At 37.1% G+C, this 15,112-nt stretch overlaps 1 protein-coding gene across 3 annotated transcripts in view; it reads left to right on the top strand.

Moving 5' to 3' along the window:
* The window catches only part of LOC136876058 (AP-4 complex accessory subunit tepsin), a 119,521-nt gene that overhangs the window by 19,307 nt on the left and 85,102 nt on the right, over positions 1-15,112 (top strand). The window lies entirely within an intron of this gene.

Raw genomic sequence — 15,112 nt, 5'->3', positions numbered from 1 at the left:
TCATTGATGCTACTCTATTAGAAAATCTTAGGAAATTGTAAAGTTTATATATATATTTACATGGAAGCAGTTTGGGGAGAAAGGGCACAAAGTGTCTGGCACCAATGTTCATAACAATAATTACTGCCGTTGGTTGATGATCACAGTTTGACAGGGCAACTACACAGTAATATTTATGTTATTCTATTTAACAGTTGGGAAATTACAAGCTTATAATGCATATTTACAAGGGAGCAGTTTGGGGAGAAAGGATACAAAATGTCTGGCACCAATGTGCATCACATTACTTCTGCCGTTGGTTGATGATTGCAGTATTAACAAGGCAAGTACACAGTAATATGCAGCGTGGTCTGACCTCAGTACACAATTATTGGAATGCTAGGAAAAATATTCCAACATTTTTTAAGATTGCCAAATGAGGTTCTATTAGACGAAAGTCATACTGGAAGCTGTCTGGTTGAAGTCCCGGGTTCGTGAATATGGTTCCATAAGCAACTGTGAATTTGGCTGGCGTGGAAGGAAACTTGTTTGGGTATCGTAATGTTTAGGCATAATTTCAGTGTAGTTGAAACAAAAGGTCGCTGAGTACATGGTGCATTGTGAATGGCAACAATGACGGTAGTTATTTGTTGATAATTGTATTTTCAGGGAACATGTTGCGGGGTTAGAATCTTTCACTTTTTAGTTTTGTTTACTTCTTGATAACTATGAATGCTATGTGAAAAATGCCAGTGTGAGAATGTTGATGAGACTTTAAACGGATATATTGCTGTAAATGACAACACGAAGAACATCGGGACGAAGTTTTTGTTTTTATGATGCTGGCCTAGTGAAATAGAATGGAGTTGCTTTTGGTATAATCCGCAGTGGAGGGATTAAATGAGAAAGTACACTACTACAGAGTCTGAGCGTCATGGCTAGGACGAGACATCTTCATTTCTGTTTGTGAAATGGAGCTGTAGTGGCACGCCATGTTGGTGCCGGTGCATGCTGGATTCTAGCATGTTGTTAAAAGCTGTGGTGGATGGAGTGAAAGTTATCCGATGTGCCGTTGAGAAGCTACTTGTTCGTGAGTGTTGACTGACTATGAAGGAAGCTCAGCCGGAGGCTAAGATAGAGGGAAAAGAGGGCAAACCAAGCTCGATAGCCGCAGTCACTTAAATGTGGCCAATATCCAGTATTCGGGAGATAGTGGGTTCGAACCCCACTGTTGGCAGACCTGAAGATGGTTTTTCATGGTTTCCCATTTCACACCAGGCAAATGCTGGAGCTGTACCGTAATTAAGGCCATGGCCGTTTCCTTCCCACTCCTAGCCCTTCCTGTCCCATTGACACCATAAAACCTAATTTTGCGGTGCTACGTAAAGCAACTTTTAGAAGAAAAAAATAGGACAAGAGGGAGGCTCAGAGCAAGTTGGATAGACTCTGTCAAGAACAATATATAAGAAAAAAGAAAAAGACTGGAATCGAAGGTAATTACTGACAAGGAGTGGTGGAAGGAGAAGCAATGGTGGACAGGTACCAACACCCCGACCTGGCAGGAGCTGGACGAGGAGAAATTAAAATGATGAAATGAGGATCATGATGCTGAGTGATATGGGTAAAGAACTTGTCACAGATAAGGCTTTTTGCATAGGATGTTATTACGAATACCATAACAAATAAGTTATAGGATTGTGAATAACAGCAAAAAAGTTGTGAGATGGACAGCAGACAATGGCATGCTGATAAACAGGGAAAAAGGTCAGGTTGTAAGTTCCATCTAGAGGAAAAGTCCCCTCAGTTGTAATCATTGTATTTTGGGGGTTGCTGTAATTACCTAATATAAAGAATGATCTTCATTGAGGGAGTCACATTAACAAGGTTCTAAATAAGGTTTACAAATCTCTTCATGAGTAGGAGGCGGATATTGTTGAAATGTCATCTTTTTTCCCTTTGCATTAGGACGTTGTTCAGTAGTATAGAAATTCATTGTGTGGTATAACAAATGATAATAACACATTTTTATTTTCCATTCTTTTACATGTTTTTTGCCAATTTGGGTTGATCAGTCATAATTTCTACTTTCAAGAAGGTTTTAAGTCATTATGAAGGGGTGTCAGTAAATAACTGGAATTAATTTTTTGTGTTTCAATTATCCCACGCTGGAGTTTGCAGGTGGTAGTACTGGGAAGGTCTGACCTTGAGTGATACAGTGCAAAGCATGTCACTCGCCTCAGGCTTCTCAGTTCCAGGGGAGCAGCTGAGGAAGGAGGCCGTGTTCGCTGTACCCAACATGGATCTCAAGTTGCAGTCTCTCTCTCAAGTCATTTCACTCATGACTGAGTATCGTGACCCAGGGACTTTGTTGTTTCTTTTATAAGCTGATACCATTCTATACGTACTTGCCTTTTCCGGACTGTTGCAACAGTATAATAATATTTATAGATCCACCTGTTCAATACAATCCACTATTTCACGTGGTTAAAATTTATACATAATACTTAAGTCATAGGTACATGTTTCACCCCTTTTTTATGGGCATCATCAGCCTATATTAATCTTAAAATTATTGGATATTATTATAATATTTGTGATATACGTCATCTTCAATACGGAACCAAAATGAGAATAGTTGCTTGTAACTGTTGCAGTAGTGCGCTTCAATTAGATTTTGTGTTCTCCTGGACAAAACTCCAACACAAACAGTGGAAATGTTCTTACAGAGAGGTAGCTATGGGAAAGATGCAAGTTTTTGATTGGCACAAATGCTTTAAGGAGGGTAAAACTGATCTTGAGTGTGCTCCACGCCCTGGAAGAACCTCAACTTCGAAAACCGACATCAGTGTGAACAGTTTTGATGGTCATGTTGCGGGAAAACTGCTGTTTAACCACTGCAAAGAAAAATTGCAGAAAAAAGACCAAACTTTGCTCAAACGGGATGGATCCTGCACCAGGATAACGCACCTGGGCATCGGGCAATCCAGACACAAAACACAATAACCGAATTGGGTATTGAGGTGATGCCACATCCACCTTATTCACCGGATCTAGCACCATGCAACGTCTACCTATTTCCTGCAGTGAAAAAAGAACTTTGGGGTCATCATTTTCAAAGTGTTCAGGATGTAAACAATGAAATTTCGGGTATACTCAACAGACTATCAAGAAAGGGCTTCGGGGAGTATTTTGAACAGTGGACTGAATGCTGGAACCATTGTATTGTGTCTGAGGGAGAATACTGTGAAGGTCTGTAAGTGAATTTGAATAAAGTTAGCCAGTATTTTGCTGTAATAAAATAATTCTAGTTATTTTTGACACCCCCTCATATTTAGCATTTTGAAGGCTATCTAGATCATGGTTTTTTTTTTTAAATTTAGGCATGTATTCTTCATTATCAGACTGATAAAAGTCTACAAGTGACAACATAAAGAAATTATTTATTCAATTTTTAAAATTTTATATGGTTCAATTTGTTAAATATCCTTCATGACCAAGCAAACTGAATTGCAGTTGTTGGTGACTTAAGAAGGGGTAAGGAAAGGATTTATACCTGTGTTTCCAAGAAATGTGCAGGAACACAATACAGAACTCTGATAGAAGGAAATATTTCCTAAAGTGTCTAAAGTACAAGGAATGCACCAGCCTTCACACCTGCCCCTGCATTCTTTCTGATTATATTAGACATGTTTGCTAAATTAATAACTGATTGAAATAATAACATTAAGTTATTTATTAGACCACCTAATCAATACAAAATCGTCTTGGATGATTTACATAAATTTGTTAGCTAATAATGGGACATGTTTCGCCTTCCCTGAAGGCATCATCAGCCATAGTCTTAACCTTAAATTAAAAATAAGCGTCTAAATAACATGTAGTAATGAAATGAATTTTAAAAATCTTGAAGAGATTTGAAGTAAAATAACATTAAAAATAACAATGATGGTTTGAAAATACAATGTGATGAGATACAATAGTGGAAGTATTAACAAAATTAACATTAGAAGGCTGCTAAAATAAGTACAATGGATAAAACAACAGATTGTTATACAATAAGTAGTAAGATTGCATAAAAGTAAAGTTGATAGTCAAGGCGGTTATAATTAGACGATGGCGAAAAATCTTATATAATCAAAGTAAAGAGGAGAGAATAAAAGTCGAAGTTAGTCGAGAGATCCAAAGTTCATCATGATCTTGAAGATAAAAGAGGAAAGTCAGATGCATATGGTGAAGTTGAAGAACAGTTTCAAATAGGATCACTATGGACCATCTCAAAATTTGAAGTGATGTTCAAATGTTGTAAATTGTGAGTTTGTAGATATTCTAGTTGAAAAAGCATATAAAAGTGGAATCTGTAAATGGAAGCAAGAAACGTAGAGTTAATTGTGTGAAAAGGTATTTGAAAAATATTGAAGTAGAATCGTATGCACTTACCATTTGACGGTGACAAAGATAGCTTGTAATATTATGAGTTAGAAGAATTTGCAACCGTAGACTTCTTGCTACGTGTGTTATAACTGAAGTTTTGTGCTGGAGGGGGATCTGTTTGCGTTGACGTAACTATTGGAGGGGGGCTGCTATTGGTGGGAGGGAAGGAAGAGAGTGTATTACTGCGCGTGTTGTAACGGTGTAAGGCTATTGGAGGGAGCGATGTTCCGGTGGGTGTGGCTATGGGTTTATTGGTTGTATTTGAATTAGCGGTACTAGCGGCGGGGGGAAGGGAGGGGGGTATATTAGCTGTAGGGGAGGTGGGAACTCTAATTGATGTGAGGTTGAAGATTTTTAAGAATTTGTTGGTGAGGGAAGTTGATTCTCGTAATAAAATAATAATCTGTTCATACAAGGGGCTTTTTTTATCAATAGTGTCGTTTAGATTTTTATCTTTATTAAAATGTTGGTCGAGGAAAATAAATAAGTTTTCATATTCTGTCATGAGTTTGCTTTTATCGACTCTTTTTAGGATATGGAGGTCTTGTTCTATTGTGGTGAATTTATGCCCGGTGTCCCTCATATGGTTGGCCATTGCGGAGAATTTGTTGTGTCTTTGGGCATTGTAATGCTCGGCATATCTGGTAGAGAAGCTGCGGCCAGTTTGGCCAACATAAGAAAAATTACATGTAGAGCATTTCAATCTGTATATTCCTGATCCAGAGTAACTATTGTCTGTGATGTTGATAGAGTTGTGATTGAAGAATAAATTACGATTAGTGTTTTTTGTTGTGTAGGCTATTTTTATTTCGTGCTTCATTAATGAATTGGTTATCGGGTAAATGCTATGGTTAGTGAACGTGAATTTAGCGTATTTTGGTTTGACGGGTTTTAATGGGGTTAAATTGGTAGCTAGTTTCAGTTTGGTTTTATTGATGATTTTATCAATCATACTCGTGTTAAATCCATTGAATTTAGCTATTTCCTTGATGAATAGTAATTCTTTCTTTAAATTAGTAGAGGACATAGGGATCTTTAATGCTCTATATATTAAACTGTGATAAGTGGCTTTTTTATGTGAGTTGGGATGTAAAGAATCATTTTTTATGGTTGTTGGAGAAAAGGTGGGTTTTCTGTATATTTGGAAGTCGAATTTGTTCAATGCTCGTGTGATTTTGATATCTAAGAAGTTCAAAGAGTTATTGAACTCATCTTCTTTAGTGAATTTAATATTATTATCTAAGTTGTTGAGGAATGATAGTATGTTATTGCTGTTGTTGATTTGTTTATCAATGATAGCTATGGTATCATCAACATAGCGATGCCAAAGGCAGAGTCCGTTGATGTTATTAATAATCTTACTATGTTCGAGATTATCTAAGTATATATCGGCTAGTATTCCAGACAATGGGTCTCCCATCGCTAGACCTTCTTGTTTGTAAATTTTCTTATTGAAGGTAAAATAGTTGTTGTCTAAAACGAAATTAAGTAATTTTAACCATTCATCAATTTCGATTTTACTCAATGTGCTATGTTTCAACAGATTGTTTTTTATGATGTTAATAGTATTGTTGATAGGGATATTAGTATACATGTTGGTGATGTCAAAAGAACATAAAACGTGGTTTGGTTGTAGACTGAAATTATTTAGGGAATTACAAAGTTCGATCGAGTTCTTTATGGGGTTGGAGTTGTGAAATTTGAAGTGTTTTTTTAGGAATTTGTGTAGGAATTGAGAGGTTTTATAGGTAGGACTATTGATACTATTAATTATAGGCCGAATGGGGACATCATTTTTATGAATTTTGGGCAGTGATCTGACTGTAGGTAATTTTGGGTTCATTACAGTTAATTTCTGATAATCTTGATCATTTAAAATGAAGTTAGAATTTTTAAGAAGGTTCTTTAAGTTACGCTGTATTTTGTTTGTTGGATCTTTGTTAATTAAGGTATAGGTATTGTCTGAAAAAAAGGTTTCAGTTTTATTGATGTAATCTTGTTTGTTCATTATTACTATGGTGTTGCCCTTATCTGCTTTTGTAATTACTACGTTGTTGTTATGGATTTTGGATTTCAGGTTTAGAATTTGTTTCGAGACATTGTAGTTATTATTAGATGTTATCTCATTAATCAAAGTTGGGAGTTTCTTTTTTACTTCATATCGTACGTCATTCTGTTTATCAATTGGGATTTGTTTATCGATATTAGTTTCAGTTTCAGCGATGGTAGTGATGATGTCTTCTGCCTTTTTGTGATTGGGCCAATTATGTTTGATGCCTTTATCTAACAGATTTAATTCTTGGTTAGAGAAGGTTGCATTAGATAGGTTGATTGTAGTGGGAATGTTAGTCAAATGGGAAGGGGACACTTTGTTGTTTGTATTTTGGTCAGGAGTTTTACATTTGTTTTCTTGAAGACAAAGTAATTTATGGTTTAGGGTTTTCTGTTTCTTGTCTAATACGTAAGATAGTTTGATGTCAGTGTAACTTAAAAATGAGCTCCATTCAAGTGGGGGTAATTTCTGAGAGATGGTCAAATGAGTCCTATATAATTGTAAATTTAGTAAAGATTTCTTTTTGTATAATAGTTTAATTTCATTTTTCAACCATATGTTGTTTACTTTCTTTTGAGTGGCATTAGATTTTGAATAAGGATGACTTTTTCTTTGTAAAGATTTGAGAAATTTAGGTACCAACTCTAATTTCAAGCAATCTTTAAGAAACTTGATATCTCTAGAAATCTTGCCTATTTTAATTTTTAGGTTCAAGTACTTGTTAGGTTTTATTATTGCCTGGTTGGCAATGTAAATTAATAACTGGTTTGATAGAAGGCAGTTTGTGTTCAGGAAAGGTTATTCCACTGATGCTCAACTTGTAGAATTCCAGCAAGATATAGCAGATATCTTAGATTCAGGAGGTCAAATGGACTGTATCACAGTTGACCTATCTAAGGCATTTAATGGGGTAGATCATGGAAGACTACTGGCAAAAATGAGTGCAGTTGGACTAGACAGAAGAGTGACTGAATGGGTGGCTATATTTCTAGAAAATAGATCTCAGAGAATTAGAGTAGGCGAAGCTTTATCTGACCCTGTAATAACTAAGAGGGGAATTCCTCAAGGCAGTGTTATTGAACCTGTATGTTTTTATATCTATATAAATAAAAATGAATCGCTAAATGTGTTGCTAAGCGAAAAACTCAGGAACGGCTGGACCAATTCGGCTAATTCTTTTTTTCAAATATTCGTCAAAGTCCGAGTAAGGTTTTTACGAAGAGAAAAATTGGAATAATGCCAAGAAAAACGTAAAAACCCTATTTCTCTTTTTTCCATTCAAACTGTTCGTCTCTCTTTCCTTCTCCCACGTTTGCGCTTAGCGCTGTCCTCCTCTAATCCAGCACGTTAGCCAAATGTCCGTAAATCTCCGTGTTATCGGTTAAAATGGGTGAATATCGGATTATGTACAAAATTTCAAGCCGCATTTGATGCCGTTAACAAAATAAAGGTTTACAAAATAATTGAGTGTGAAAATGTTAATATAATGGAATGTTAATTCAAATACAAAATGTTCATTGCTTAGAACTTATCATGTCATAACTCCTATTTTATATTCACTATATTTGCAATTTTTTCACTGCTGGTAAAGGAACATTTTGGCTCGATGTAGATAAGTTTGTTTTTAAATTTAAATGATAAGAACATGCACTATTTGTGTTTCTTTTCAGTCATGTTCCAAGATTTTTATGTGCAGGCACGATAAAAGTCAGTCGCTGGCCAACTTCTTTGCTATTGAATTTGCATGGGGGGTTAAAGCGAGGCAAATGGTCTTCACACATGGAAGTTATTTTTAAAACATTTGGAATCGCGCGTACGCTCTCCAGACAGTCGTATGCAGTGTCGTGTTTTGTATAGTTGAAGACCTTTGTCTACCCTGATTGTTTTTAAATCTTCACTTCTCAACAAACAAGTTCATCGATTTCTTCGGTTGATTGGTTTATTTTATGTGTGCTTCCATATACAGCATACTCATTTCAAGACTCATGCCGCCTATAAGACGCGGGCGGAGCAACTTCGGTCGAAGAACTTGAAATGCTACAATCCAAGCTAATTTTCAGTCTAATCGGACTGCACAACAACGTGAAGAGCGAAATGAAACTGTTCATAGGCACTGTAATGAATTGAAACATGGTATCTGAAAGCAGTTCAATTCAAACTTGGAAGATTATTAGCTGAACGACGCGCTGCACAGGTTTGTGATATCCAAAACCTATGAACTCAGTTTGCCAGAACTGTTAGGCATTGAAAGACAAAAATGAAGCCGCTGAATTGTGTTGCGCAAATGGCAAAGTGAAATTAGTGCCATTGATTCCACCACCAGATCCATTGTACTCATTGGTTTCAGGAACAGGAACAGATTCCATACATTTCCTTATAAATATAAAAAAATATAACAACTGCTTTCAAATGACTTCCTTTGGGGCAACAAATGTACTTCGGGACAATTTCACGCCAACTTTCAAGGTAACATATAACACACAGACTTATCCCTCATATTGCGTTCTTTTCAACTATTTTAACGGGGAAGCATAAAGAATTTTTGATATCATGCAACCCTATGATTCCGATTAACATGCCATTTGAATTTAAACGGCTGCAGTTTCCAGTGCGGCTCGCTTTTGCTCTGACCATAAATAAATCCCAGGGGCAGTCACTGAGTGTTTGCGGCAGTAATCTTGAAAACCCACGTTTCTCGCATGGCCAATTGTATGTTGCCTGTTCCTGTGTTGGAAAACCATCAACTTTGTTTGTTTACGCGCCAGGTAATCAAACAAAAAAAATATTGTGTATCTTAAAGCTTTACAATGAAAAATATCTTCATAGTGTTGATTAGAATAAGTGTTTTCTATGATAGTTATTTCCTACGAAGAAAGAGGAGTACGTTTTGCCACATTATCTTCACGCCGTCAACTTATCAAATTACTTGATTTGCAACGGGGGATAATTATGGCTCTGTGAGGAATTTGAAGACCTGCTGAACAGTCCCCATCTCCGTTACAGTCAGTCAGGGTTATTTCTGGGTAGTGATAAGCTGTGACCTATTTGAGTATTTCCTTATTGACAATCAAGATATTAATATTCCAAGTAATGAAAACACGTTTCTCCAGTAGTTTGTTACTAACTTTTGGTAGCAGGAGAAAATTAACTCATTCGATGTTGATGATGTAGTCATTTGCATTATTCTGATTTTTGCGTGCAATACAGACTGAATTTTTGCTAATTATTTTTTTGCTATTTGCTTTACGTCTCACCGACACAGATAGGTCTTATGGCGACGATGGAATTGAAAGGCCTAGGATTAGGAAGGAAGCGGCCGTGGCCTTAATTAATGTACAAGCACCAGCATTTGCCTGGTGTGAAAATGGGAAACAACGGAAAACCATTTCAGGGCTGCCGTCAGTGGGGTTCGAACCCATTATCTCCCGGATGCAAGCTGACAGCTGCGCGCCCCTAACCGCACGGCCAACTTGCCCGGTACAGACTGAATTTGAGTTCGTTCCATTGTAATTTATTCTTGACAGAACGACGTCTGTAGGGTCAGCTAGAACAGTATATAAATTATATGAGTTAAGAAGTGGAATCAGAGATAGGCGTTTTGCAGCTGATGTTATTTTGTATAGAGTAATAAATAAATTACAGGATTGTGAGAAACTACAAAATGACCTCAATAATGTTGTGAGATGGACAAAGGCAGTGGTATGATGATAAATGGGGTTAAAAGTCAGGTTGTGAGTTTCACAATTAGGAAAAGTCCTCTCAGTTTTAATTACTGCATTGACGGGGTGAAAGTTCCTTTTGGCAAGTAGTACCAAGAAAATATCTTCATTGGGATAATCACATGAATGGGATTGTAAATAAAGGGTACAGATCACTGCACATGGTTATGAGGGTATTTAAGGGTGGTAAGGGTGTATGAGGTAACAGGTAGGGACCCTCTTAGAGGCAGCCCTGCCCAGGGAGTGGCGCCCCTGCCTATGTGAGTCCCAGAGCATGCTGTTCTGGTGTGTAACATCTGGTAAAGGGTAGCAGCTCAGGGTAAAGAGTGAAGACCTCAGCGGCAGCAAAAACGGAGAATATGATTCGTACGGTGGAGCTGGCAGAAGAGGCAACCCATAAGAAGTGTAACGCCCATGCTCAAAACACATCTTAGGTTCCTCTGCCACTACCTTGTGGGATGAGGAGGGATCCTCAAAGGCTAAAGGAGTAAACCCTGAAAGAAAGTCCTCAGTTATGTTAGGCCTAGTAAGCCAGAGCTTATTTTGTAGTTGCTTTCAAAACACATAAGAGCCTCAGAACACATTTATGAGCTAAATTAAGACACCAGCATGAGCAGACTCATGTCAGGGATGATGGTTTATGCCCTGATGATAGACAGGGTCCTGGCAAAACTGCAAAAATCCCGGAGGAGACCAACACGGATTGGGACCATCAACTTACTCAGTCTCACAGGAAAATGTGAAGAACTAGTGGACCTCATGGAAAGGAGGAAATTAATGATACTGGGGCTGAGTGAAACCAAATGGAGAGGGAAAGGAATGAAAAAATTAAAAAACAATATACACTGTATTGGCATGGAAATACATAGAGATGAGGAATGGTGCTGGTTTCATCATGAGTATAGATCTAGAAGGAGTCGCTGACATTCAGTATGTTAGTGATGGAATAATAAAGGTGACTGTGCATTTTGGCAAAGAAAAACTAACTTTGGTACAGGTGTATGCACCTCAAACTGGATGTTGTCAAGAGGATAAGAACCAGTTTCTTGATGATTTGGAAAAAGTTATTAGTAAAGAGAGAGTAATCATTATAGATCTGAATGCACAGATTGGGACGTATAGAACAGGATATGAGAACATAATGGGACCTCATATATATGGTGGACGAAATATGGAAGGTGAACATTTCCTTGACTTCTGTATGAGGAATGGGTTGGTGGTGAAAAATAGTTGGTTCAAGAAGAGACAGAGCCATAAGATAACACAATACAGTTTAGATGGCCTACAAAAGACTGTAATTGATTATGTCATCTCAGATGAAGAAAGGAGCAGAATGATAACAGATGTCAGAGTAATACCCAGTGAGAGCCTCGACAGTGACCGCCATCTATTAGTAGCACACCTGAGAAACTTCTATGTGCCAAAAGTACAGAACAGGAAAATGCCAAAAAACAAAGTATGGAAACTCCAGAATACAGATAAGAGAACTGAGTATCAGAACGGGATAAAAACCCTGTTACCAAGAGATGAAAGAAAAAATGGAGAGTCAGAATGGACCAGACTAAGGGACACATTGGTTAAGGAAGCAACTGAAGTTTGTGGAAAGACAAGTATGAAAATAAGGGAGAAGGAAGCACCTTGGTGGAATGAAAGAGTGAGAGCAGCAATCAGGGAAAGAAATCTCTTGCAGAAAGAAAGGAATAGGGAGAAAAATAAACCGGATCTTACTAGAGACGAGGCATAGATCAGAAACCTCGAACAATTATACTGAAACACGAAACTGGATGGTAAAAGAACAGTTACAGAGGAAAAGACCAAGGCATGGAATATATTCACTCAGAAACTGGAGGAAGACAGCAGAGGCAATAAGAAAAGATTGTATAGCGTCATCAGAGGTAAAAGGAAACCAATGATTACCGTAAAGGCACTTGAAGATGAAAATGGAAATCTGGTTAGGACAGAAAGTGACATGAGAGAAGTCCTGAAGAACCATTTCGACACCTGCTGAATAGACCAGTTCAAGAACGAAACACAGAACTGGAAATCCAAGCCTACAATGAAGAACTTCTCATCACCTGGACAGAAACGGAGACAGCCTTAAAATCTATGCCTAAAGGAAAAGCTTCAGGTATAGATGAAGTACTAAATGCTGTATGGACAGACAAAAAAAAATACCTGTGGATTGGAGCAAGGGTGTTATAATTCTCCTGTTTAAGAAAGGCAGCAGGTGGAAACCCACCACTGTTCATCACTGTTATGGATGAACGTCAAGGAAAAGTTAGGTTAGGTGAACTGAATGCAGTGGCCTTTGCTGATGATATTGTGATTTGGGGTGAAACAGAAGAGGAAGTACAGACCAGACTCAACGTATGGAAATTCCAGTTCCAGGAATATAACCTCAACATCAGCGAGACCAAGACAGTGGTGATGGCAGTCATCAGAGAAGGGCGTCCAGCAAGTGTAAAACTAGGAGACCACCAGCTAGAGTGTGTGGATAGTTTTCCTTACCTTGGAATTGTAATCTCCAGTGATAATTTGGTTGGAAAGGAAATTACAAACAGAGTGCAACAGGGATCAGAATTCTACCAACAAGTAAGAACACTTTTATGGGATGACATGATTCCAAAAGCGGTAAAACTGATGATATGCTTACAATATTGTGATTTTTTATTCCACCTTTTCAATACAATTGGTTTTATGTTGTTAGATCATAATGCTACAACACTATTTTATAGGGACATGTTTTGCTTGAATTTCAAGCATCCTCAGCGTATATAATCATCTCAAGGTTAAGACCTGTCATATTTGATTTGCTTTGACAAATTTGTGCTTAATTATAATTCTAAAATTAAGTAATAAAATACATAAACTTAGGAATTTATGAATACATTAATAGTTTAACAATATGAATGACTACACTAAAATTGGAATAACCGTTAATTCTAAAGACATTGACGTCCAAAACACAGTATCTTCAAATGTTGAAAATTTGGCCAAAATTGTTTTCTCAAAGTTCTAGTTTATTAAAAACAATTGTAATTTGACATCTATGTTAAAATGTTTGAGTCGTAATTATTGTTAAAACTATTGGTGTCTGAAGATTAAAATCTTGGATACGTTGGAATTCAGCTTCAGGTTTCAATTTTGAGGCTTGCTATTGCAATTTAATAGATTTGAATAGCAAAATGTTGAATTGGGTAGTTTCATCGAACTAGTCTTGATTTTACGATCAGATTTTCCGTTGGTAGTAGTTTGTATTTATGAGGGTTTCAGTCAAAAGGGACGTCAATCCACAATCTTGAGGAGTTGATTTGTTTCTTTCATAATATTTGAATGATGGTGCGTCTGTAACAAAGGAAATTTACATGAATAATGTTGTGTGTTATTGTGCTTATGCAGTGATCTGTTGGTATGTATTCACTTACCCCTTTGACTGCTACTACAAAACCTTGTGGACTTTGTTACATTACGGTGACTGTTATCTGTTGTGGTTCTACTCCTTGTGTTATACGTATGGAAAAGCTGTTGTGAAGGGCGGGTAGGGGATTTAGGGGAAGAAATATTAGGCGGGGCATTAGACATTGGTGTATCATGCGGTGAGGAGTCCTTATCTGTTGTCGAGTTGGGGGTAGGGGAGGAGACTGTAGGCAGGACGTTGGGCCTTGGTGTGTTGTGTGGAGGGGAATCTTTATGCGTTGTCGAAGTAGTTTCTGTGGTAGGAGTTTTCAGATTAAATATTTTAAAGAATTTACTATTATCTGATTTGAAAGTTTGTAATAATATTGGCAATTGCTCTATTAACGTACTTTTTATCTCGACCGCGTCATTCAGGTTTTTTCCCTTATTAAAATATGGGTCCAAATAAATATATATATTTTCAAACTCCGTCATTAGCTTCCCCTTTTCAATCCTTTTGATTTTTGTGAGGTCTTTGTCTATTGAGGTATATTGATGGCCGGTTTCTTTCATATGGTTACTCATTGCGGAATATTTATTGTGCTTTAAGGTGTTAAAGTGTTCCATGTATCTAGTAAGGAAGCTGCGGCCAGTTTGGTCAACATATGAAAATTTACACTGTGTACATGATAGTCTGTATATTCCAGAGCCTTGAAATTTGTTATTGTTGGAGTTTACTATGTTATGATTAAAGAATAAGTTTTTATTGGTGTTGTTTGTTTTGAAGGCTATTTGCATACCCCGTTTTTTCAGTGATATTTTGTTGATGTTGGATTTGCCTTAGAACAGGGATATATTATTTGTCAAACCATAGTTAGACAGTCACCAGAATTCAGTTTATTCATATACTTTAAAGTCAATTTTAAGTTAATTTATATAACATTTCCATAAATTTAAGGGCATTTTATTGCTTATTTTTAACAATTTTTTAGGTCATCAACAGCTGCCCACTTCTTACAAGGGTGTTTAGAGGTTGTAGTAAGGGTGTGAAGGATAAGACATATAAGTCACTGGTAAGACCCCAGTTAGTGTATTGTTCCAGTGTACGGAACCCTCATTTCTTGATTTGAAAACTGGAAGACATCCAAAGGAAAACAGCATGATTTCTTCTGCGTGATTACAAACTAACAAGTAGTTTTATAAAAATGCTGGGAAAACTCGGGAGTAGGAGGATGAGCTGCTCGACTAAGCGACATGTTCTGAGCTGTCAGTGGAGAGATGGAGTAGAATTAGTGAATTAGTGTGATTAGTAAATGAATAAGCTTGAGTGGAACTTTCAAAAGCAGGAAAGATCACAATATGAAAATAAAGTCGAAATTCAGTGGGACATACTGCAGCCAATGTTTGATCATAGGAAGAGGAGTTAGGGATTGGAACAATTTACCGAGGGAGATGTTCATTTAATATATTTCCACCTTCTTTGTAATCATTTAGAAAAGACTAGGTAAACAGTTCAGTGTTCTCCCCAGAAATT

This window comes from Anabrus simplex, chromosome 6 (genome assembly GCF_040414725.1).
Source record: "Anabrus simplex isolate iqAnaSimp1 chromosome 6, ASM4041472v1, whole genome shotgun sequence".
Classification (NCBI taxonomy): Eukaryota; Metazoa; Arthropoda; class Insecta; order Orthoptera; family Tettigoniidae; genus Anabrus; species Anabrus simplex.
This window is presented reverse-complemented; position numbering and strand designations above follow the sequence as displayed.